A 24370-nucleotide genomic window follows, 5' to 3' on the forward strand; every position below is an offset into this window, starting at 1 on the left:
ACTCAATACTTGTTAAACGCCTTATTACTGGATCTGAATGATGAGCTTTAGGGAATGTCAAATTTAACAAAATTCTTCCCAATCTCATTCTGTAAACAAATGCAACTTCAATTCTGAGATTCATTTTATGACTGGATTTTGCACCTCAGAGAATGTTTCCCTTTCTTGAAACTTACTTTGTTGTAATAAATATATATAAGTATATATACACATAATATAGTTTTATGTTTGTTTGATTTTATTATAATAGAGTAATACTATAATCATACTAAATGGTTTCTTAATCATATATAATGCAAATCCCTACAGATTATTACATACATATTTTTTAAGAATATAACATATCTGTACACAAAATGTACACATATAAATATATTTGATATAAGTTGGATTATCTTATACATGCTGTATGATTTTTCCTTAGTTGGCACAAGGTTGTCAGATTTAGCACAAACAATTTAAAAAATAAATACAGGATGCCCAGTTAAATTTAATTTAATTTGTTTCAGAAGAACAAAAATACATTTTTAGTATATGTGTGTCCCAAATATTGCATGGGGTATACTTATACTAAAATTATTATTCCTTGTTTATCTGAAATTCCAATTTAACTGAGTGTCTTATATTTTATGTGCAACCCAGGTAGGCAGAGCGTTTTCTTTTCTTTCTTTTTTTTTTTTCTTTTTGTCTACCTCTAGCTTCCTTGCCCTGCCCCTTTTTTCATCACTTCCCCGCCCTATACAAGACAACCTATCTTAAAATATCAAGGGTAAATAAATCTTTTGAGACTTTTTTTTTACTTCTATATGTTTTTATAACAACAACAATAATAATAACCAACTGAGTGCTTACTATAAACAAGGCACTTTTAAGCATGTTACTTATGTATTCAAATTAATTCTCAGAAGAACCAAAAATATGATCTAAGTAGCACTATGAGCCTCATTTCACAGATTTGGAAAAATGAGGCTACAGAGGTTAAGCAACATGACTAAAGTGATGCAACTAATAAGTCACATACCAAAACTTGGATTTAGACTCTGGGATATTGACTCCTGAATCCACATTTTAACCGTTCATTGTTTTTTATACATACATTTATATACTTGTATTTTACAAATGTTAAACCTAGAAGTCACCTAGAAAATGCTATGAGATTGAAAACTCTGACTACCCATATCCAAAAAGTTCAGATTATTCAATTTTCATAAGCCAACTCTGGCATTATTGTTAAAATGGTATTTTAAAATATAGTAAAATAACATTATAATAAAGTTTATTTCAAAGCTTTCTGTAGCATAAATTATGACTAAAACCATTTGATTTCTTCAAACCTTATTTCTCTTACTATTTTTCTCTCTACATTTTCTCTTTCATATACATACAAAAAGGAATAGATATTACATATTCTACATATTTGTTATAAAAATATGTAGATGTAGAAAATAGCTATTAAGATTTTTACCAAGCATATATGCTTATTCTGAAGGTTTTTTTTTTTTTTTTAATTTTTTATTTTTTCTTGTTAAGTTTATATGCCAGGGTAGGTTTTCTAAAACAAGAACTGTGGCAACTTACAAGTCAAGTCAGTTTGAAACACATTTAACTGTGGTTATCTGAGTCCCAACTGCCACATTCCAATCTTAGTGAGCCAGGCTTGAAAACAGAGAACATCTTACAGCTTTTCTTTGATATCTGAACTATAACATTTTTTCAGAACACTTGGGCAATAAATTCAGCAGTGTTTGGACAGAAAAAAAAAAAAGGTGTTTCTAAATTAATTACCATCTCCCAAAATTTCAGGTAAACAATTGAAAAAATTCATCCATCCAGTAGCATTTTCAAATTCCAGTTTTCCATACTAATACATTTGTGATGTAATTCTACATTATTAATAGCACAAATGTGAATGCCATGTATTCTTTTTGCAAGAATAGGTAATTCCAATACTTAATATTGAATAGGTCAGGTCAAAGCTATACAAAGCTGTGCTGACAGAAATAAGATTATTTGATTATTAGAAAAAAATATCAATATGTATTTTAACAAATATTTTAAGTGTCTAGTAATTTTAGAGACAAAGATTTTCAAATCCTAATGAATATGTTGATACAAAGAGTGATTATTGTAATGGCACCCTTTAGATAGCATTACGGAGATACTACCACTAATAAACTAATAATAAATAATATAATTAATTGTAATAACATTAATAATTATATTAACAGTGTGTATTGAATAATTCCTATGGGTCAAGGATATTTTAAGGGTGATAGATATATCACGTTATTTATTTAACCATCACATGGTCATACTGGGATGGATACTGTCCTCGTCTGTTCAGTCGGCTATAACATACCATGGACTGGATGGCTTACAAAGAGCAGACGTTTATTGCTCAGAGTTCTGCTAGCTGGAAGTCTGAACTCAGGTGCCAGCGTAGTCAGGAAAGGACCCTCTTCCAGGTTACACACTCCTAGCTAAGTCCTCACGTGGTGGAAGGGGCCAGGGATCTCTCTGGAGCCTCTTTTATATGAGTACTTACCCCATTCATGAGAGCTCCACCCTCAGGCTTAAACACCTCCCAAAGGCTCTACCTACTCATACTGTCAACTTTGGTGCTTAGGATTTTAACATATGAATTTTGAGGGGACACACACAGTCAGACCATAGCAGGTATTATTTTTATCTATTTTCGAGCGAGTAAGTTAGGGCATAGCAAGATTAAACGAGAGGCCAGCATTACCCAGCTTCTATGTGTTGTTTAAACACCGGTGGGTTTGCTACAGAGTCTGGCGTCTTAAAAGAGATCTGTGAAATGTTTCTCATGATGTTGAGGCATAAAGGTGTAGATTCAAGGAAGACTGTTGCCTTTTAAGTAGAAATGTGGACTAACAAATCTGTATTAAAATTATTAAGTAATACAAGTTTGGTATAAAAATTAATCCAATAATCCATAAAAACAGAAGACCCTCTGTCCATCCTCTGACTCTAACAGTACAAATAGTATAATCATACATGAGATCTAATTATTTTAAAAATGTGGAAAAAAACTTACTCTGCCTCATATTTAACATGATTTTTTAAAGTTTTTATTGTTTTGCATAATTTTTTAGACAGACTGTGGTTTTCTTGGTTATGCTCTAGTTTTAATTTTGTGATGACCTTATTCTATAACTTTCATACTTTACATCTGTACATTACACTGTTCAAAGCAATCGTGTTCATTGTTTATTATTCTCAGCCACTATATGGAAGTCTTTAACATCTCTCTGATTCATCAACATAATTCGCAAGGTCACCGCAGAAACAATCACTGTGCCCAGTAGGATACCAGCTATAGGACTGCTTAATCAGCCAGTTCAGTGATGTGTGCACCACTGACCCAATCATAATGGCAAGGGATTGATGTCAATGTCACTGGTAACAAGAGGGAGAGGTCAACCCCACCGAAACTTTCTGACTTCAAAATGGAGAACATTTCATGGGAAATAAATAAATAAATCTTTTTATTTCTCACACTGAAAGGGGAGATGAAGTGAGTTCAATTTTCTTTTTCCTTTGTAGGAGACATGTAGAGACCCTTGTATAGGTTATTTTGTTTATCCACAAAAATTTCCTTATATTCAAGGGATATCACTACATCTCTCTTTTAAAAAATCTGACATTCAAGGGCGAGACATTTTTATGACAGAATTAGGACTTTGTACATTTCAGGTAAGTCTGATTATAAATTTGGATAATTTTTCTTGTTAGAGAGATAAAATGTATGTGTATTCACACACTTATCTGTATATGCACATACAGATATATAGAGAGATATAATCTTCTAATAGCTATTTACTCTTCATCCTTTTTCATTTCATTGGTATGACCTTTTGAAGCTTTGGGGGTGATTACGTACTTTCCAAAATAATATCAACCCATGAGTTACTCAGTTTATTAGTTTAGTGTAATATGATAATTCAAATTCCACAATTCCACAATCACCTATCTACAGTCATTGTAAAAAATTAGCATTCATAAATTGATATACAGTTTATATTTTCATGTAGATGCCCATGTTTTCACATGCACTTAAGATATGAAACACACACATAAGTACTCATATGCATGACAACTGATTGAACTTTGACAATTATAAATTATTCTTTAATATTAAAGTTTGCTGTTTTAAAAATTTTATTATTCTGGGGGCACCTGGGTGGCTCAGTCGTTAAGCGTCTGCCTTCAGCTCAGGTCATGATCCCAGGGTCCTGGGATTGAGCCCGCATCAGGCTCCCTGCTCGGCGGGAAGCCTGCTTCTCCCTCTCCCACTCCCCCTGCTTGTGTTTCTTCTCTTGCTGTGTCTCTCTCTGTCAAAATAAAAAAAAATCTTTAAAAAAAAATTTTTTTAAAAATTTTATTATTCTGACAAATGAATGTCTTGTTGTACAGTAGTTATAAATTTAGAAAGTAAAGAATCACTTCAGATAAAAGTTTGAGAGATTTATAAACAAGTATTTCAACAATCATCCCACCAAATTGTCTAGTTAAACACTGATTTATGAGAAAGATGTTCCTCAGATGAATAAACGGAAAGTAGAATTCAACTAATACGATCCATAAAACTCAGTGTGGAGTCTATTAGGGCTTGAAGACTTTTTACTAGTTTGGAAAATGAAGCAGATGTTTCAGTGAACAGGAGACAATAAAGAGAGCACTAAAAATATGTGGCAGCACAGCCACATCTGTGTCAATTTTTCTGACCTGGTATATTTGAGAAAATTAAGTCAATTTTTATTTTCCACTTGCTTTAGTTATGTTCACTGTAATTGTGAAACTGAATTCACATTTGTAATTCATAAACACGGGACTGAAGTGCCAGTCTGAAATAGAAGTGATAACTCAGGTTTTATATCTTCATTGATTAGCCAAACACACCAAATAGGCCAAAATAGTGGGAAGATGCTAGTTTTCTTGTTACTAAAGATAATATCAATCAAGCTACATATTTCTGGAAAGCATAATGACATCTTTTGGTTTCCTCCCTCTAGTTGAAGAAAAGCTCCTCTAGGTTAGTTGCTGATAATTTGATTTTTTTTCTTTATCTCCAAAATCGTGTACCCAAATGAAAAATACGACACTGAAACCATTATCTAATTCTAAATAATTTTAAGCACAAGAAATATTTTAAAAACCTTTTCTACTAATCATTTTAACTAAAATGAGAAAATACTATATCTATTTGTATATGCTTATTTCTTTGCAATGTTCTCCCTAAAAGAGGGTCTCTAAGCTTGAATTGTTTACATAACTACATTTTTGTTTTCTGGATGTAATCTATGATTTGAAAATTTCCCTTGAAATGAGAGTATTCTTACTTGTCATGTAAGTGTACCTGATTCCTTTTAAAATTTCTCATAAAATATTGTTTTGTTGAATTCAAAACAAAGGAGTGCAAGGTTGTGGTTTTTATATAAACTCATTACCATAATAATAGTTACCATAACTTTATGTTTATATACTTCTGTTGTGTACAAAGCACATTCCTAAGATATTTAAATAAGCATATACAAATAGATATAGTATTTTCTCATTTTAGTTAAAATGATTAGTAGAGAAGGTTTTTAAAATATTTCTTGTGCTTAAAATTATTTAGAATTAGATAATGGTTTCAGTGTCATATTTTTCATTTGGGTACATGATTTTGGAGATAAAGAAAAAAAATCAAATTATTAGTAACTAACCTAGAGGAGCTTTTCTTCAACTGGAGGGAGGAAACCAAAAGATGTCATTAAAAATTTACTATATACATAAATATTCATTATTTCATTTATGATTTAATTTGATTCAATTACTTGAAATTAAAATAAGCACATATTAAGGAATAAATTCCCCAATATGAATCAGATGACTTAAAAAAGAAGAGCTAGAAAGATAGAAATAAATTGCTTATGAGATATGATCAGGTCTACAATTCCTTATCCAAATCCTGGGGGCCAGATGTATTCCAGAATTGGGATTTTTTTGAGTTTTTTTTAAAGGTAACATCTTGCATGTATCTTGTATTATGTAACACCCAATGGGGTTTGGGATGGCACCTCCTAATCAGACATGCTAATATTTCAAAAGTATATCTTTATAATATATGAATATTTAATTTAAATGAAAAATGAAAAACAATGAATATTCATATATTGAGATAGGTCTAGTTTAGTCACTATATGAAAAAACCTTTTGGTGTCAGAGATTCTTTGAAGAATTCTTTGGATACTGGAATTGCAGATAAGGGATCTTGGATATGTATTACAACACAAATTTCCCTATTCATGGGTTTCCTCTGCCTTGTGCTCTGAACTATGTAAATGTTCCTGGGTTCCAGCCATTTGACTATAGCCGAGAGTGCTTAACAACGTTTGATGATCAATCATGGTGGTATTTGGCCTTTTCCAAGCTCTTAATTATTAAAACATGAGAAATTTCATTAAGCAGTTCTGAGAATATGAAGAATATTGAGGTGAAAGGAAATATTCCTTACTATGCTAGGGACAGCTGAACCCAGGCAGAATTTGATCAGATGTATTTAAATTCATTTACATTTCTATCATCTCATAATTATTAAATTTCTTACCTGGAGTTATTTTCCTATATTTGCAATTATTTTATTGAAGTTGCTGGCATCATCTCTCTTATCTTTATGATTACATGTTTCTGTTAACATTATACAGTCTGGTCCCAAGTGTTTGTTAATCTTCCATTGAATAAAATGCTTTCCATTTTCTTTTCTTTTTTTTCCCCCATTACATAAACAGTCTCATAATATTCCAGATATGAGCAAGCCTGGTTAGAAAATTATTTTTTTTCCTGCCTGGCTTGTTTTCAGAAGAGCGAAACATCTAAAACACTTTGATTTAGGTGAATGTGTCCTATAGGTTAATCTCAGGATTCTCAACTTTGTGCAGCAAAATGCATGATAGTCACTGACCCCATGATGTGATACATCTAAAACAATATATTTTGATTTTGGAATTCCGCAGGGATAGAAGGGTAAGAGGAGTCATCAAGACCGTCTACTGTGTCCAGTTAGCCTAAAGGGTTGACATTTCCAAGAAGAAAGAGGTTAAAAATCATAGAGGATTGAGGTCTGAGCCAAACTCCATGAAGAGATTATGGGCTTCATTAGTTTCTGTCCTTTTTTCCCCAGGGCACTAGGACCACTCAGGCCAGAACACTAAGAAAACTCCTCCTGTACTAGCTTTCGGGCCGGAGTATGCTCCAAGTACACGCCAAATCTGCAGCTTTCTCAATATCCTTGGATCCTGCATGTGCCTGGGTGGTCATCTTTCAGAGTCAAAATAAGTCAATGCTGAATATCAGAAATAGCACAAACTTGTAAATGGTGGAGTGAGAACTTGAAGCGCAGCTCTCTGAGGCCAAGGATTCAGCTGTCTCTTTCCATAATTCTACAGATATTTCAAAAGATACATTTTGGTGAGTGGAGTCTTTTATTACCTTAAAATAATTATCTTTTCAGAAGCTGCAAAATTTTATCTGTTTAATTATGGCAAATGTCTTAGATATGATTTTGCCCTACTTCTGCTAGATAAATGAAGAAAATTAAATGGCTTGGCTTCATTATGGACCTAAACTGAACAACTGAGGAAGAATCTCTGTGACCAGTTCCAGCAACTTTACTGGAAGCTTCCCCTCCTCACACTCACATGTATTCATAAACTGTTTCTAAACATTGGCCTTAAAAGAATACCTTTCAACCAGATCAATTTTAGAATCGTGATACTAATTGGTATGAAGTGGACTGGCAGTCTTGAGATCTCTTTCACTTGGAAAAGATGGGTTTATTCTGTACTGCCAAAAGAGAGAAAGTGAATAAAGAGATGTAATTTAACTGTATCAATAAGGGGAAAGGGAATTGTATGAACCTCAACAGAAGAGAAAAACATGTTTGAAAATTGCTTGAATCACTTAAACTTTTTATTGTTATCAACACTAAAGCATATCCTCCATTAGAAAAACAGTGGGTATAACTGAATTGCTTTTGAATGACTTTCAATGATTCCTATTTGTGATGAGGTATTAGAATAATTTCAATATAATTTGATAAAATTTTATTTTCATTTGTTTTGTCTGTCAAACTTGAGATGACTGTTGAAAAGAATGTGTAAAATAGAATAATTTTTGCTATTGAAAAGTAGCTAGGCTTCTGTAGACAGAACTCTAGTCTCTATTTTTAAGGTTTTAAAAATCTTAAAATAAGACTTGAAGTTTGTGATGCTTCTATTAGACAGTAAGATGGTGAATTTATCAGAAGGTCAAAGATTTTAAACAGATAATAGTTAATGTTCTGGGTAAATTTTATGAAAATAAATTTTCCAAATTAATTTAAACCCCGTAATAAATGGAATCAAATTTGAAATAGGGAAAATTTTAAAAAAGAATTATTGTTTCAAAATGTAAAACTAGTTCCCAAATGTTAAGGAGCACTATTAAATAAACTGGACATTTATTTATATTTATTGTATTGTTTAGATTCATAGTTGCATGTCAGTTATTCTGGATTGTGTTCAGAGAACTTCTCAGAATTCCTTTTATTAAAAATGCAATTGCAGAAAAAAATTAAATCCCTTAAGAATTTAATATTCACATCTCAGAGAAATACAACATCAAGTGCAGACTTACATTTCAGAATCAATGTTAACCATTTGTGTCTAGTTTGAAGCTTCCTGTATTTGTCTAAAACTAAAAGCCAGGATTTTGTATCTCCCTTGATAAAAAATGTAAATAATGCAAAGTATTTTGCATATTCTTGTGCTGTACATGGGCTGAATTTTTTTAAAAAACTTTAAAGCCTTGAAGCAGAACCTTGTAATTTGTGGAAATGATGAGTGTAAAATCCTACCATAAAATGCTAAAAATATACACTGTTTCAAATAAAACCAAGAAATGCAGGATTTAAAAAAAAATGCAACTGCCTTAAAGATTAAAAAAAAAAAAAGCTTAACTTATCTGAAATTTTATGCTCAGTGTATAATCTACTGTTTTCTAAAAGTCATATTTGATAATATTATTACTTTTTCAGGATGAAATATCAAGTGAAGTGCCCTCTACATAGCACATTTGAGATCTGCATACTTTCTTCCCATCATCTCCATGGTTTGGGGTCTAGTTAAGAGGTTGGAGTTACTTCCTTCTTGTTGACTTTTGGCTTCTATAATGGATCACATTACCATTCCCAATAGTCTGCTCCTGTTCTGGGTCACACTATCCTAGATGTGAAATATGACCTATTTTATTTGATTCACATACTATCGTCAAAATAACAACCAAGCAAACAAAAAGTAAATCCAGCTTATGTAATTGATTTCATTAAAGGCTTAAAAAAATCAGTTATGGGTGTTTCCACAAGAACATCAAACCATACATTTTAAATATTGAATTTTTTTTAAAGTTCATTGGCTACTATTCACAAGTTTTTGGATACCACCATATTTGTTCCTTTTATCTACAGTCTTCCTCATGCCCTTTTCCTTCTCTGCTTTTCTCCATCACCAGGTTTTGTTCTGGTTTTAATTTAAAGCTATTGATTATCTTTCTATCTGCTTCCAACTTGTCTTCTCAGAGTCTCACATATACTTTAGAGAATTTTCCCAATATATTCTTGAAAAAAAATCCTTCCGATATGGAACTATAATTCTAGTGAATTAAATAAGTTTTTATAATTACTATAATTACATTTTATAATTATTAAGAATAATACAATCATTATTAAAATTTAATATATTTTCAATCTACTTCCCTTTTCTTCCAGTAAAATTTTGTGGACTCTGCCAAAGCCATCTTTTTGCTCCCCAAATACGATGCAGTCATGACAGAATACATTCATTATGTAGTTGGAACACTGTGCTATTGAAAGATATTCTCCTCAGTTTTCTTTTTTCCTTTTCAAGATTTTATTTATTTATTTGAGAGGGAGAGAGAGAGAGAGCAAAAGAGAGCACGAGTAGGGGGAGGGGCAGAGAAAGAAGCAGACTCCCCACTAAGCAGGGAGCCCAATGCGTGGGGCTCAATCCGGGACCCTGGGATCATGACCTAAGCCCAAGACAGATACTTAACCAACTGAGCCACCCAGGAACTCCTCTCCTCAGTTGTCTAAGTATAGCTGAAGCAGTATATCAAATAGTGGTGAACAATGAAGATGATATTTTTTCCATGTGGCCCAGGGACAATGTAAATAAATAAGAGCTAAATGTTTTCTAACCTTCAGAGGGGATGCATGTTATGTTACATGTTATGTGTTACATGTTTTATATGTGGTGTTATGCTATGCATTACGTTGTGTTATACAATGTTATCTCTTTCTCCTAGGTGTCTGCTTTCCAATATGAAGACCTCTCTAGGTGACTGCCTCGCTTAAGGTATCCTGAATTTGGAATAGATGCTAAGGTAAATGGAAAAGGAAGAAGTGGTTTACACTAGGATGTTCATTTCTGCATCTATGACCTCTGACTCATAGTCCTATATTCTCTCTACCTTAATGGTGAATTATATTTAGGTACAGAGACTGGAGAATGTCACTCATCCTTCCCCATAGGATATTAATTCTTCACACTAAATCTCAACCCTAGTGCAGTCTTCTCTACAACTGGGTTCACTGTGCCAAGCAAAATTCCTATGCACCAGTCTCCAGTAGGCTTAGGGTAATTGGGGGATAAATTGCTGTTAGTGCCATAATACCCCAGCATAAGGGATTGTACTTGATGGAAAATCAGGCTGAATCCCCAGTTAACGTATGTGGGCCTGGCTCTATACACAGATGTTAGGAAATTGGATTATTACTCTGATAGCTTTAGGCGCTGAAGGGCGAGGTCCTACTTTCTTTGAAGTTGGTGTTGTTAATCTTTCCCAAGCTGTCCTCAGTACCTCTAGATAAGCTTTAACTTCTGTTTGGGCTTCAAGTCCTTTAACTTTTAAACTCTGCAGGACTAAATTTTCAGAAGTGTGAAGTCTGTTGGATCTAAGATACCATCTATAATATGTGCACCACTATTATATGTATCACTAAAAGAAGGGGGTATGAATCTCTGCCAATTTAACATGGACCCCATATTTTTATATCACAGCTTTCATTTTATTCTCATTGAAATACCTCTTTTCTTACCTATAGCATAAGAAAGAAAATGTAAGAGATATAATTGATGAAATGATTCTAAAACTAAAACTTCTTTACATTCAGAGTCCAACTTTTTGACATGGGATCATCAGTGTGCTTATTTTTTCCTCACGTAATTACCCTCTGATCATCAGCATTACTGATTCATCATTTCCTAAAAGAATGGTATTCTATATTCTCTGGGATTATTATCCAAGCAGCTGACACCATTCTATAATTTTTGGTACATGGTGGCAGGCAATTAACAACTACAACATACCTGCTCCTGGATGACAATAACTGTAAGTTGTCCAAATTTAGGTATGTTAAAATCTGAAAAAAAAAAAAAAATCCATAAAATAATGCAGCTGCGTTTTATCTGGAAATTTCAGATTCTTAATCACCATAATTAAAGGATGGGCATTTCTGCTTCTAAACATCCAGGGTTCATCCCCATAAGCATCCCTGACCCTGCACTGGCACATTTCCAGTAGTCAATAAAAAAGTCCATGGGTCACTGAGTTCTTGGTAGCACAGGGGTGCATCTTGTCTAGAAAATCTTGCTTCCTTATAACCACAGCAAAATTATGAGCATTTTTAAGTTCTTCTTTTGCTCCAACAAGCCTTCCTCATCCAGGGCTTGGGACATCTCCAGAAACCTGTGGTATAATTCATTGTATCATGGAATGTGTGGTGCCACAGCCCTATAGTCCTATGCATTCTTGGAACCCCTCCATGCCTCTGCACACACATGCATTCACAATTATTCCAGCATTTTCCATGTTGAATGGAAAGATCTATCAGCATGTTATAGGGGCTTATACTGGTCCCTATACTGGGGGACCTATTCCTATACTGGTCGCAGACTAAGGTTTAATAATAGACAAATATCCTATGACAGAAGAATAGAGTCTGTCAGCATGTCCACAGTAGCCCCAGAAGTAAAACACGGTCTCTATCTTTCTTCAAAGGAGACTTGGGAAGCATCTGTGTATGTGTGTAGGCAACTCTACTGATATTTGAGAAGATGGAGGGAAAACATGAAAATGTAACAATAAACTTAAACTGACTTTTCTTCATTCTTATCCTCAGAAACATTTCTGTAGACATCTAAGTTGCCTGACCCTCTTCCATTCTGCTATTCACAAATTCTTTTCTTCTTCCTCCTCTGCTCTCTTTTGCATGGTAATTCCTACTTCTTTCTTATCTACAGAAGCTTAATGATCGCTTCTCTGTTTCCCCAACTCATATATTTATTCTTCTAAGGGCTCCAGCAGGTAAAAAATATCCAAATAGAAAGGAAGTTAGTCATATATGCATCCCATGGCCTGTATAGTTCTCAAAGGCTTCATGGATGGGTTAGGCTTGAACTGTAATTTTAAGTACAGAGAAAAATGAGAAGAGACAGGAAGAAATTCTAGGCAGGAAGTCAGAAGAAGTAACAGAAGCATTAGGGAGAATTCTGCCTCACTTATTTGGGGAAATTAGCTCTCTATAATTAGTTTTAACCAGTCAGACACTTCAGCATAAGCCCTTCTGCTTCACTCCAACACCCTTGCTTCTGCATCAATGGTAAAGCAGATGCTCACTAAAATCAGTTCATGGGCCAAGCCACATTAGGGAACACCTTTTTTCACTCTAATTTCCTAAGCCCCACCTCCAGAAGTTCATACTAACAGCTTCTGGGGTTGGTGCTGTGAATATATAATAGTTTTATTCATTTTAAAGTTTCCAGCTGACTTAGCAATCATCCAGATTAGTAAATTACTACATTTAAAATGATTTAATTTGGTTACATGATATAATATTTAAATTAGTCATTCTGAGGAAAAAGACATATTTTTCAAGGAGAAACAAACAGCAGTATAAGAGTAAAAGTCTGAAAGGGAGGACCAAAGGGAGATACCACAAAGGTGGGCACTTGGAGATACTGAGTTTAGTATGAAGGTAAAGGAAACTTACAGAATAGGGGAAAATAAAAGTTGGGATGTAAAAGTTGTTCCAAAGGAAAGGACCTGGGAGAGTAACAAAATAAAATTTATCATATTTTCTATTTTATTTAGGTCCCTCATGAAAAATACAAACATTTGCATGTGTCTGAATATCATCTTAGTGCCAATGTTAATTATCAAGGGTAGAGGGGTAGTGTGGGGCGGGGGTGTTTGGTTGGAGCTTGACGGTTGCTTATGTTGTACAAAGCCCACGAGTCTTGTGAAGGAAATAAAGAATCCTTCTCTGAAAGGAATTAAGTCATACATATTTCCGCAAAAGATTTCTAACTCTCCTTGTTTCACTGTCCAAAGCCCTCTGGGGGGGATTACATCCTAACATGTTTTAACCTCAGTCTCTCTAAAAAATCCTTTTGTTTCACATAGTGCTTGACACTTAGTTGGTGTATAATAAATATCTTTTGAATGTCTGTGAATGATTGACTATATGACTGAATGTAGAGCAAGTTTATCCTGAAAAAGGAAAGAAAAGTTTTACTCTCCTATTAAGTTCTCCAGAGTTCTTAGAATGGTAAAACCAGATTTCTTATATCATGTCTTGGTATACCATATGCATCATAAATTAAATTAGCCATCTGAATTTTCTCACAAGTCTTTTCGACAAATGAAAGTCTTTTTTTTTTTTTTTTTTTGTCCTTTTCATTCTTAAAGAACAGCATTCAGAGTGAGCCTTATACTTTGGCTTACTGAACCAAAAAAAATAGAGAAAGTGGATGAGAGAAAAAAATCAAATAAATATTTAAAAGGGACAACAGCAGACCATTACAATGAGTGAAAATGCATCCACAGACACATGGCACTGTGCAATTTTACACTTCTGGGGACAAAGATTCTGCAAACTTCTGAGAAGAGGAAAAAGATGGTCCACATACAAAATGCAAGGAATGATGATGGCTTTAAGGTTTTCAATACAACACCGCAAGCAAACACGATACAAAAATACTTTGAAAACATTTTTACATAAAATATCTAACTAAATTCTTCACCTATCTTAACATCAATTATGATTAAAGACAAAATGAAGATATTTTCAGAAATGTAAAATGTCAAAAATTATCTCCCATTATCTTTTCTTCGAAGCTATTTGATATGCATCAACCAAAACAAGGGAGTAAACCTAGACAGAAAAAAAAAAAAAAAAAAAAAAAACCCTACATAAGACATGACTTCATTTCAGGAAAGAAAGAAACTGAGGAGTACATGAGATGTTGGTAAAGGGAAAAATGATTAATGACAAATGCATACCAGACTTAGAGGAGGCATAGTTTGGTCTAGAGAAAGTCAGAAGCTTCTGGGACTTCTTCAAGAATTTTCAAGTTCTTCAAGAAAATTAAATCAACAAATTCTTGATGTACTGGAATTTTGAGAGGGGATTTAAACAACTGAAATAAAGTTGGGAGTTGAATTAGTGCTATTTTCATAGAAAAATCTGCAAAAAGTTAAAAATGAGAAAGAACTGCAGAGAAAAAATTATGCAAGAAATGAAAATCAACTAATATATATGTATATATTATTTATATAGATATATGCAAGGCATGAAAGTATTTATGGAATTAACACAATATTAACAGATACCATTGGTAGCACCAAAATGATGATAAGGCTCTACTGGGAATGGGTGGGATGGTAGGTAAGATTGGGAGTGATACTTAGCCTTTTTCATAACATGCCTTGCAGAATGTTTAACTCCTTAAATTCTGTCCATGTAGCTAAAATGCACATTCTTCCTGTTTGCCTGGGACTGCCCGTGCATATATCTGTAGTCTTGCTATAATCATTAATAGCACACCATTCATTCTCAAACGATTCCTAGTCTGAATGATAAATTACAGTGTCACCATGATTTAGAACAAAAGGGCTTATTTCTTGCTCATGTTAAATGTAAGGGTTACTGACAGTTGTACTTCTGCTCCTTGTTTTTTCTTTATTCTAAGATCTAGGCTGAAGGAACAGCTCCTAAGAGGATATACTTTTCCTATGACAAAGGGGAAAGAGCAAGAGGGCAACAAATGAACATCATGGCTCTTAAAGCTTCTGCTGGAGAAGGGCACACTGTCACTTTTGCTCACATTTATTGGCTAGGGCAAGTCACATGTCCAAACCAGCTGTCAGGGGTGGGGTGACAAAGAAGGTACTGCTTGTTATAGGGTAATAAATGGCGATGTATAATCTCCCTACAAGGGAGGGGGGTAAAAGAGTGGGGAGCAACAATAAATCTGTCAGAGTACACATCAATAATTTAAGAAACAAAACAGAGGATCATAGGGAAAGGGAGGAAAAGGTAAAACAAGAGGAAACCAGAGAGGGAGACACACCATAAGAGAGTCTTAATTATAGGAAACAAACTGAGGGTTGCTGGAGGGGAGGGGGGGTGGGGGGGATGGGGTGCCTGCGTGATGGACATTAAGGAGGGCATGTGATGTAATGAGCACTGGGTGTTATATAAGACTGATGAATCACAGATCTGTACCTCTGAAACCAGTAACACATTATATGTTAATTACCTGAATTAAAATAAAAATTAAAAAAAATCTGTCAGAGTTCACATCCAAAAGTAAAACTTGAAAAAAATACAATATTAGTAGATAATATATGAATAATAGCTAAATAACTGCTGTGAGAATTTGAATGTCAAATAAAAATAGATAATTTATATTTTGCTTTTTACTTTACCCTAGACTTAACATATGTAATCACATTTGATACATCCATCATAAGATGGACATTTCTTAATGTCCATTTTATAGGTGATGACATTGACATTAAAAGGTTAAATAACTTGATCAACTTAATAATTTGATACAAATAATAAAGCAATCTTGTTAGATACTTGGTTGTTTTGATCTTTATAGATGTCTAGCTACTTTTTTCTACCATGCCACATGTATCCATGTGGAATAAAAGAGGTGTAGAAACATCAACTGCTTTGGGACGTTAGTAAATTGGAAGTGGCTTAATATGAGGTTATATTTCTTTTCACTGGACACGTGTTGTATTTCATAAATGCTATAATAAATATTGATTCTTTGATTTCTTATTTTGAAAAAAATGAAATCTAGTCCTACTGTAAAGTAGTGTTAGGTGGTAAGTAAATGATTACAGAATGAGAAGTATAACAAGATTATGTGATTGCTGCTAAATAAATATATAGACTCAAAATATCTGTTTGAGACTCAATAATAAAAGCATGTGAGTATAACTGTTGACTAAAATCAATCTTCTATAGGGATAAAATGTGCTGTTCATATAACAAATACATGGGGACATACAGAAGGTAATGACACAATCACTTTTATAGATTTTCATTTTCAAACCAAATTTCTACCCTTATTTATTCACTTGAGCATTCATTCATTTAACAGTGTTTTAATAATCACTTGTGCCAGTGAGAAAAATGTCCCGTGCTTTAAGAGCTCAAAATCATGTGGTAGAGATAGAAATATATACAAGTAATTGTTAAAGAGTGAGACATGCTAATACAAGTATATGCAAAAGGCTAAAATAACACTCATGATGTGTCTGTGGGTTTGTGACATTTGAGTCAGAGTTAGAGAAGAGTGTGAATCTGTCAGCTTGCTCTAGAGAGAGAGGCAGGAAGAGGAGTGGAGAGCAGAGGTTAGAGAACATTTCTTCATAGTAGAAGAAGGAATAAAACCCAAACAAACATACACATCTCCTTCACAGTTTTCTTTGAGATGAACCTTACCAACGTGAAATCATGTACCAGTGAGTCTTACACCTCGTTATTGGTTCTGCTTTATTCTTTACTTCCAGATGCTGGATATAAAAGTCTAGGCTTAAAGAATCTTGAACTAGAAGTACCAGGGAAAAATAGGCATGATAGCTTCAGTGCACAACGAAAAGACAACACTGAAGACTTGGAATGCCTTGGGCAAGAAATTAAAAACACATAGTAGGAGTAGAAGCTGCCAAAGTAGGGAAGGCCAGAAACTCTGGTGCCAGGAAGAGCACTGGAAAGGCAGGTAGGGTCAATCACAGTAGGGCCTCCAATGTGAAAGGGTAAAGTTTTCATTTAAGTTTGGGAAGCTTTTGATAGTGGGGAAGCCTGGAATAACCAAGAAACACAGCTGCTACCTAAGATCAATGCCATTTTTAAAGCACTGGGATAAACTGGACTGAGTCAAATCTCCTGCTGTGATTCTAACACTCCCACTGCTCAGCTCTTCCCTAGTGAAGCTTTAATGGTTTTACAGAAGCTTTTATTTGTCTGGTAGTGTCTAAAGAAGGCTCTCTGTTTTTAGCTGCCAATTCAAACAACCAAAATAACTTGGTTATTGCCTTGTCTCAGACTTATATTCATTGATGTACTAGAGATTTTTCTATTTCTGGGAATATAAATTGTGAAGTCCTTGACTTTTCTTAATAATTTATTAATATGATAATTAATAAATTAATAAAACTAAATGGCATGGATGCCTAGGTGGCTCAGTCGGTTAAGCGTCTGCCTTCGGCTCAGGTCATGATCTCAGGGTCCTGGGATAAAGCACAGAGTTAGGCTCCCTGCTCAGTGGGGAGTCTGCTTGTCCTTCTCCCTCTGCCCCTTCCCCTGCTGATGCTCTCTCTCTCTCTCTCTCTTTCAAATAAATAAAATTTCAAAACAAAACTAAACTAAATGGCATTTGTTACCAGATGAAACTGTGCTTACTAAATCTGAACAAATAATAATAAGCATGTTTGAGTATTTATATATATAGATATATGAACATATATGTATATATTTCATGTCATTTGTGTTAACTTTGTGAAGGTGACTATTTTGTAGCTAAAACCCAAACCAAAACCAAATAAAAACAAAAAACAATAGAAAGCATCAGAGAACACAGCTGAAGAACATTTATATAATTAAAGAAATGTTTTAGTTTGTAATTTTTGCAACTAATGCTTTATAAAAAAGAAACCTGGGGGCACCTCGGTGGCTCAGTTAAGCATCCAACTCATGATTTTGGCTCAGGTCATAATCTCAGTGTCCTGAGATTGAGCTCCGAGTCAGGTTTGTGCTCAGCAGGGAGTCTGCTTGAGATTCTCTCTCCCTCTGCCCCTCCCCCAACTCGCAAGTGCTCCCTCTCTTTCTCTCAAATAAATAAATAAATCTCTCTCTCTCTCTTTTTTTTTTTTTAAAGAGAGAAAACTGTGTCTTTGGTCGAATCCACACTGAATTTTTTCTTCCTTGATTTATTATCTTCCATTTTTATTATTGATATGTACTCTAAACACATTGATTTTCACAATTCTGCCAACTGACTTAATAAAAAAGTAATCAAAGCATAGTTTCAGTTTCATGATGATTAAATAATTATATAGTAATTCATGAAGTCAGCTAATTACTATAGATTTGGTTCAAGGTTTCCATTTATTTTACTCAATATTAGTACCAGGTCTAAGTAACAAGTCTGGCATATTTGGAAGGCAAACAATTATTTTCTATACTTTTTGTAAACTAAAACAAAAAGCTCTATCATGCTAAATAAAGTAAGTTATGTTTCAAATTTTCTTTATTATAAATGGACAACTAAAATGCCTTGATTGAACTTTAACATAAATTTTAGTTTTATTTAATAAATAATTATGGGGGAAAAAACTTAAATTTTATAAAACTCAGGTCAGATAACATATGATATACCGAAGTTTGATAAATGAATCTAACGCATAGGAGGATATGCCAACAACTGTAATAGTTACCATTTCAATATAACCACAGGCCAGAATTCAACATAGAATTCTCTATTTAAGTAAGATATTGTTATTATAATGTCTAGATGTTTATTTCCTTCAAAGGAACTTGATGGCTTGAAATAGAATCAAGATGAAGGCATGCCACTTAATCATTTTAGTCACAGCTTCTTGGATTAGTTTGGTTAAATGCCATAAAGTTGTGTGACTGGTGTGTGAAAATGACATATTTTAATATATACAGTGAAAAATCAGTATCTTTTATAGGCAATAAATTTAAACATTTAGTTAAATTAATTAAAACGTGTATGCACTTTTTTCTTAAACATTTAAAATATAAAATACATAATTAAAAATTTTATCAGAGATACTTCAAATGCTTAATATAGTTCGTCAAATGAATATTAATAAGATAATTGAAACAGAAAATATTTCAGCTACATTACCTGTATGACTTCATACTGTATTGATTTTATCTTAAACATTTTTTTCATAATTGTCTAAAATTTAAAAAAAATCTACACATTAAAAAATGAAATTCAGAGAATTAAGTGAATAGGTGATGAATTTAATCAAGTATCCCCTAAACTTGACCCCCAGAAAAGTAAAATAATTTTCACAATTACCTCAATTGGCCATTTTATCTCACACAGTCAAGTGAAGGTTAAATTCTTTGTTTAATATTGACAGGTTTATTTGTAAATATGAAAAATTTTTAAAAATAATATGAATTTTGGAAGTGAATTTTTTTTTATCTTTTATTTTATTTAAAGTATGCACAAAAATGCACAAATATTTTATGGTCTAAGCAACAGAACAATTCTAGCATCTGCATGAGATGGAAATCCAGAATAGATGGAAAAGAGTCAGTCATTTTATAGAACTGTGATCCTGCGACTGGGTAGCTCACATTAGTGAAAGTGGGGAATAGGGAGGTAAGATTAGGAGGGTTGAATGGAAGAAAAGGGAAAATTCAAGGCAGTAAGTTGGGAAGCATCTGGGAGTCAGAAAACCTAGGCTCTGACTGCAGTTGTAACTAACATGTATGTGAACCTTACCAAGTTATGTTGTTTCTCTGTGAATGTTGATTTTATCACCTGTAAAATGCAAAAATTAACACAATCTGCACATGGTTATTATGTGGATTGAACAATATAATTTCTATAAATAGCCTACTATCACGCCAGGCATACTGCATAAAATGGTTGTTTCTTTTTCTCTTTTCCTCTTCATTCTCCTTCTCTTTCTTCTTCCCCTTTTCCTATTCCACTTCTCCTCCACCTCCTTTCCTTATTTTTCCTCCTCCTTTTCCTCTGCCATTTCTCTTTCTTCCTCTCCTCCATCATCATCACTACTGCAAGAATGGGAAAGGGAAAGAATAGGAGCTGCTGAAGTTCAGAATCTGATGAAAAGTGAGATGTAAGCAAGCCACTTGGTTTGTACCAGGATGATTCACTGTTTTGAAACCATTTGGGGATGTATTAAAAATTGATAAATTACAGCATTTAAATATGTTGCTTAATAATGCTACCTAAGTCAAAACAGGATAATGGTTAATAAGTAAAATGATCAGTACTTCCCAGATGCCAAAAAATCAGCAAAGTACTCATAAAGAATATATAATTCAGGATGTGTAAAAAATACTAAAAAATGTTACTTACAAAGAATTAATCTTATTCTTTATGGGACGTTTCATGGCTTAGGTATGGTAAATGAAGACGATGAATCTGTGTTAACTACAAAATTACATATTTCTAAACAGTATTTGTTATTAAACAGTATCTCCCTAGTTTTCTTAGTTTCATCTATCTGAGATAAATCTAATCAATTTGCCTTTGCTATACTATTGAAGTGCTAATCATTTGATTAGTACCTGGATTGCAGGCAAAATATAGATGATACATAAAAACCTATCTGTGACTTCTGCCAAATCCAAAAAAATGTTCACATTACTAAAACACAGTACTATATTGTATATTTGGAAAACATGGTAAGAATACAAGTTATAACATTATTTATTTGATTATGATCATTATAACTGGCTTAACTCTGTCTCTTTTTGAAAGCTATCTAGTTCTATTCTTGAAAATGTTTTGGCCTTTATAATAACATTGTGTGTGTGTGTGTGTGTGTGCATAAACTCATTGTAGAAAATTTATAAAATATAGGGTGCCTGGGTGGCTCAGTTGGTTAAGCGACTGCCTTCGGCTCAGGTCATGATCCTGGAGTCCCTGGATGGAGTCCCGCATCAGGCTCCCTGCTCGGCAGGGAGTCTGCTTCTCCCTCTGACCCTCTCCCCTCTCATGTGCTCTCTCTCTCTCAAATAAATAAATAAAATCTCAAAATTTATAAAATGTAAAATAAAATTCTATATTGCAAACCAGATACAAAGAGCAAATGTTTGGTACACACCTATCCAAAGTACACACATATGAATTTATATACACATATTTAACAAATGGGATCATAGGGTCTATACCATTTTGTACTCTGCATTTATCATCACATTGTGTCATGTGATTCTCCAATGAATTGACAAATAATAGGAATAAATTCACATAGTATTCCATTCCTGTTTAATTTGTAAAGATGATTCTATGAGAAGAGTGGCATTTGATTAGAGAGAGAGGGATAGATAAATTTCTCTAAAATTGGGAGAAGATTCTTTCCAAAGACCTCTCATTTTTGGGTTAAGTCGAATTGTTCCCGAATACCTAAGAGTATATTTTCATGCAATGTCCATCAATCATTCAGCAGCAACAGAGTACAATATTCCTATAGGTTTCCTTGCTACAATTGTTAAAGAAATGTTTCATATTCCACATCTTTAGCAGAGTTCTTATTTTATCCAAAAATATAATCATTTTCATGATTTTATTTTTCTTGCTTAAAAGAGAAGTATTTCTAAAAAAAATTGAAAGTGCTTTTTAAATTAATATGAAAGTGTACTTTAGGAATACAACCACAGTAATAGATCCAGACAGCACGTCTCTGGGTACTAACATAGTGCTTTCCTTTTAGGTAAAGAAAATGAAAAATATTGATTCTTCAAAGCTATGTTAGTGTAGAAAAGGTCAGATATTGACCCTCTGTAGTCTGAAGCTTTATATTTTTTGGTCTGCAGATGGCCTATTCCTATAAACATTTATTTATAGGAAATTATCCATTCTTTGAATTTTCCAGTTCAGTTATGAACTCTTACATAAATAAATCTGAGGTTCAGTAAGCTTTAGATTATGCTATTAAAAATCAACTGCTTGACCTTAACCATATCTATATTGGTTAAAAGAGTTACGATATCAAAGAGTTGACAAAATAAAATTGGGACTGACTAAAAAGTCAAGATTTAACATGAAATTACTGTTAAATAATACCAACAAATTCTATAGTAAGATGTTTGTACCAAATTAAAAGAGTGACACTTTTGGGGTGTTAAGTGTCATTAAGCATCTGCCTTTGGCTCAGGTCATGATCCCAGGGTCCTGGGATCGAGCACCCTGAGTCGGGCTCCCTGCTCAGTGGGGAGCTTGCTTCTTCTCCCACTCCCCCAGCTTGTGTTCCCTCTCTTGCTGTCTTTCTCTCTGTCAAATAAATAAATAAAATCTTAAAAAAAAATTTTAAAAGAGTGACACTTTTTTTGTTGTTGTTGCTGTTATATTGATATTTCAATGGGTTGCTTTGGTCAGTTTCAGATAATAAAAATCCCCAACAAAGTTTCATGTCAGTTGTTGAAGAATCCTCTTCTTTGACAGGTAATGCTTCTCTTAAATTTGCTCACTTTTGTTCTGTACTTTCTGAATCTTAGCTCCTTATGCTGAAGTTGATTAACCTGGGAAGAGAATCATCTTGTATTGTGGTTCTTTTCAAAATGACCCAGTTGGACTTTCTCCTGGGTCCACATATGTTCCATCGGAAAATACATCTATCTTTGTCCTACTTCCACTATTCTACAGACCTCTTTCTGACCAGATCTCCCACCCTGTACCACTTACTCCTTACTCCTTACAGGGCAACCTCTCTCCCAAAGTTCTTATATTTGAAGAGGGACTGTCATTTATTGGCACTTTTGCTTCAAAGAACTCAGAGAAAGCAGTGTATCATTTTTATTACAGACCTATTACTTTTTCTTTTAAGAAGATGAAGTTTAGTAATGCTGGGGATCAAAACATTTCAGTGTCTCGGTCACGCTGACCAGTACAAAATCATCTCTAAATTGCTTATTCAGAAAGCTGCACCCAAATATATTCAGTTTGGCTCTGAGTTTATCAGGGTATGACAGAAGAAAATTCTTGGGACATTCCCCACACAATTTAGTCAAATAATTGGTACATCCACATCCTTCATCTATTCCCTTGTCTGCCATTTCCTACTGGGCTCAAATTGCACTCAGAATCCTTAAAGACTGGAAAATAGAACTTGGAAATAAAATAAAGCAAATAATATATCTAGGTTTTTAATATAAAATATTAGACAATGATAGTTTGGTTACAGTTCTATTTACAGAACCAAAATTCTGGTTCTGAATTTCTACAGCATTTACTCTATACATATTTTAGTTAATGCATTACTAATTACTGCATCACAAATTACCTGGAAATATTACTTTTTAAAACAATGAATATGACCTTACGGTTTCTGTGGATCAGGGATTCAGATGTAGCTGAACTGGGTTCTCTGGTGCAGGATCTCTCATGAGGCTGCAGTCAAAGGGCTGGTTGGAACTGCCATCATCTCAAGGCCTGAGTGAGAGAGGATCTACTCCCAAGCTCACTTGTTTTTTGTCAGGACTCAGGTTCTCACTGGCTATTGGCCAGGTTCACTTGCCCCACGAACCTCTTTACAGGTAGCTGACAACACAAAAAAGGTATATTGCAAGAAAACTGGCATCCTATCACTTTTTCCCATATTCTATGCATTAGAAGTGATTTCCTAGGTCTATCTTTCACACAAGGGCAGAGGATTGATTGCCCAGCTTAAAAAATCCAGCAGATGAGGCTGATTGGAAGCCATTTCAGATGATTTCTAATAGGGTTAATCATTTATCATTCAATACCCTTGTAACAGCAGACATATATTTTTTACACTATTGACCAATTTTTGGAGCACTACAGACTGCTTTAGGTCTAGGGAATACAAAGTTGCATAGTATCTGCCTTAAAATTCTATCTAGAATTTAGTGATTAAATGATTCCTCCATACCCATGAAGATGAGGGTATGTGAGACAGTAGACTAGAATCTGCTCTTGCTCTGGTTTGTTTTTTTTTTTTTTTCCCTCTTTTAGCTCCTTAGGAGTTGCCTGCATTCCTTGACTTGTGGGCCCTTTCCATCCTCAAAGCTGGCAATGACTAGTTGCGTCTCACACTCTGTCAAAGTGACACTGACTCTCCTACCTCCCACTTTCACTTATAAGGACCCCAAGATTTTATCAGGCCTACCCAGATAACCTAGGATAATTGCCTCATTTCCAGATCTGCTGATTAGCAAACTTAATTCCATCTGCAACTTTAATCCCTCCATAAC

Source organism: Mirounga leonina, unplaced genomic scaffold (assembly GCF_011800145.1).
Source record: "Mirounga leonina isolate KUSES-001 unplaced genomic scaffold, KU_Mleo_1.0 Mir_168, whole genome shotgun sequence".
Taxonomy (NCBI): domain Eukaryota; kingdom Metazoa; phylum Chordata; class Mammalia; order Carnivora; family Phocidae; genus Mirounga; species Mirounga leonina.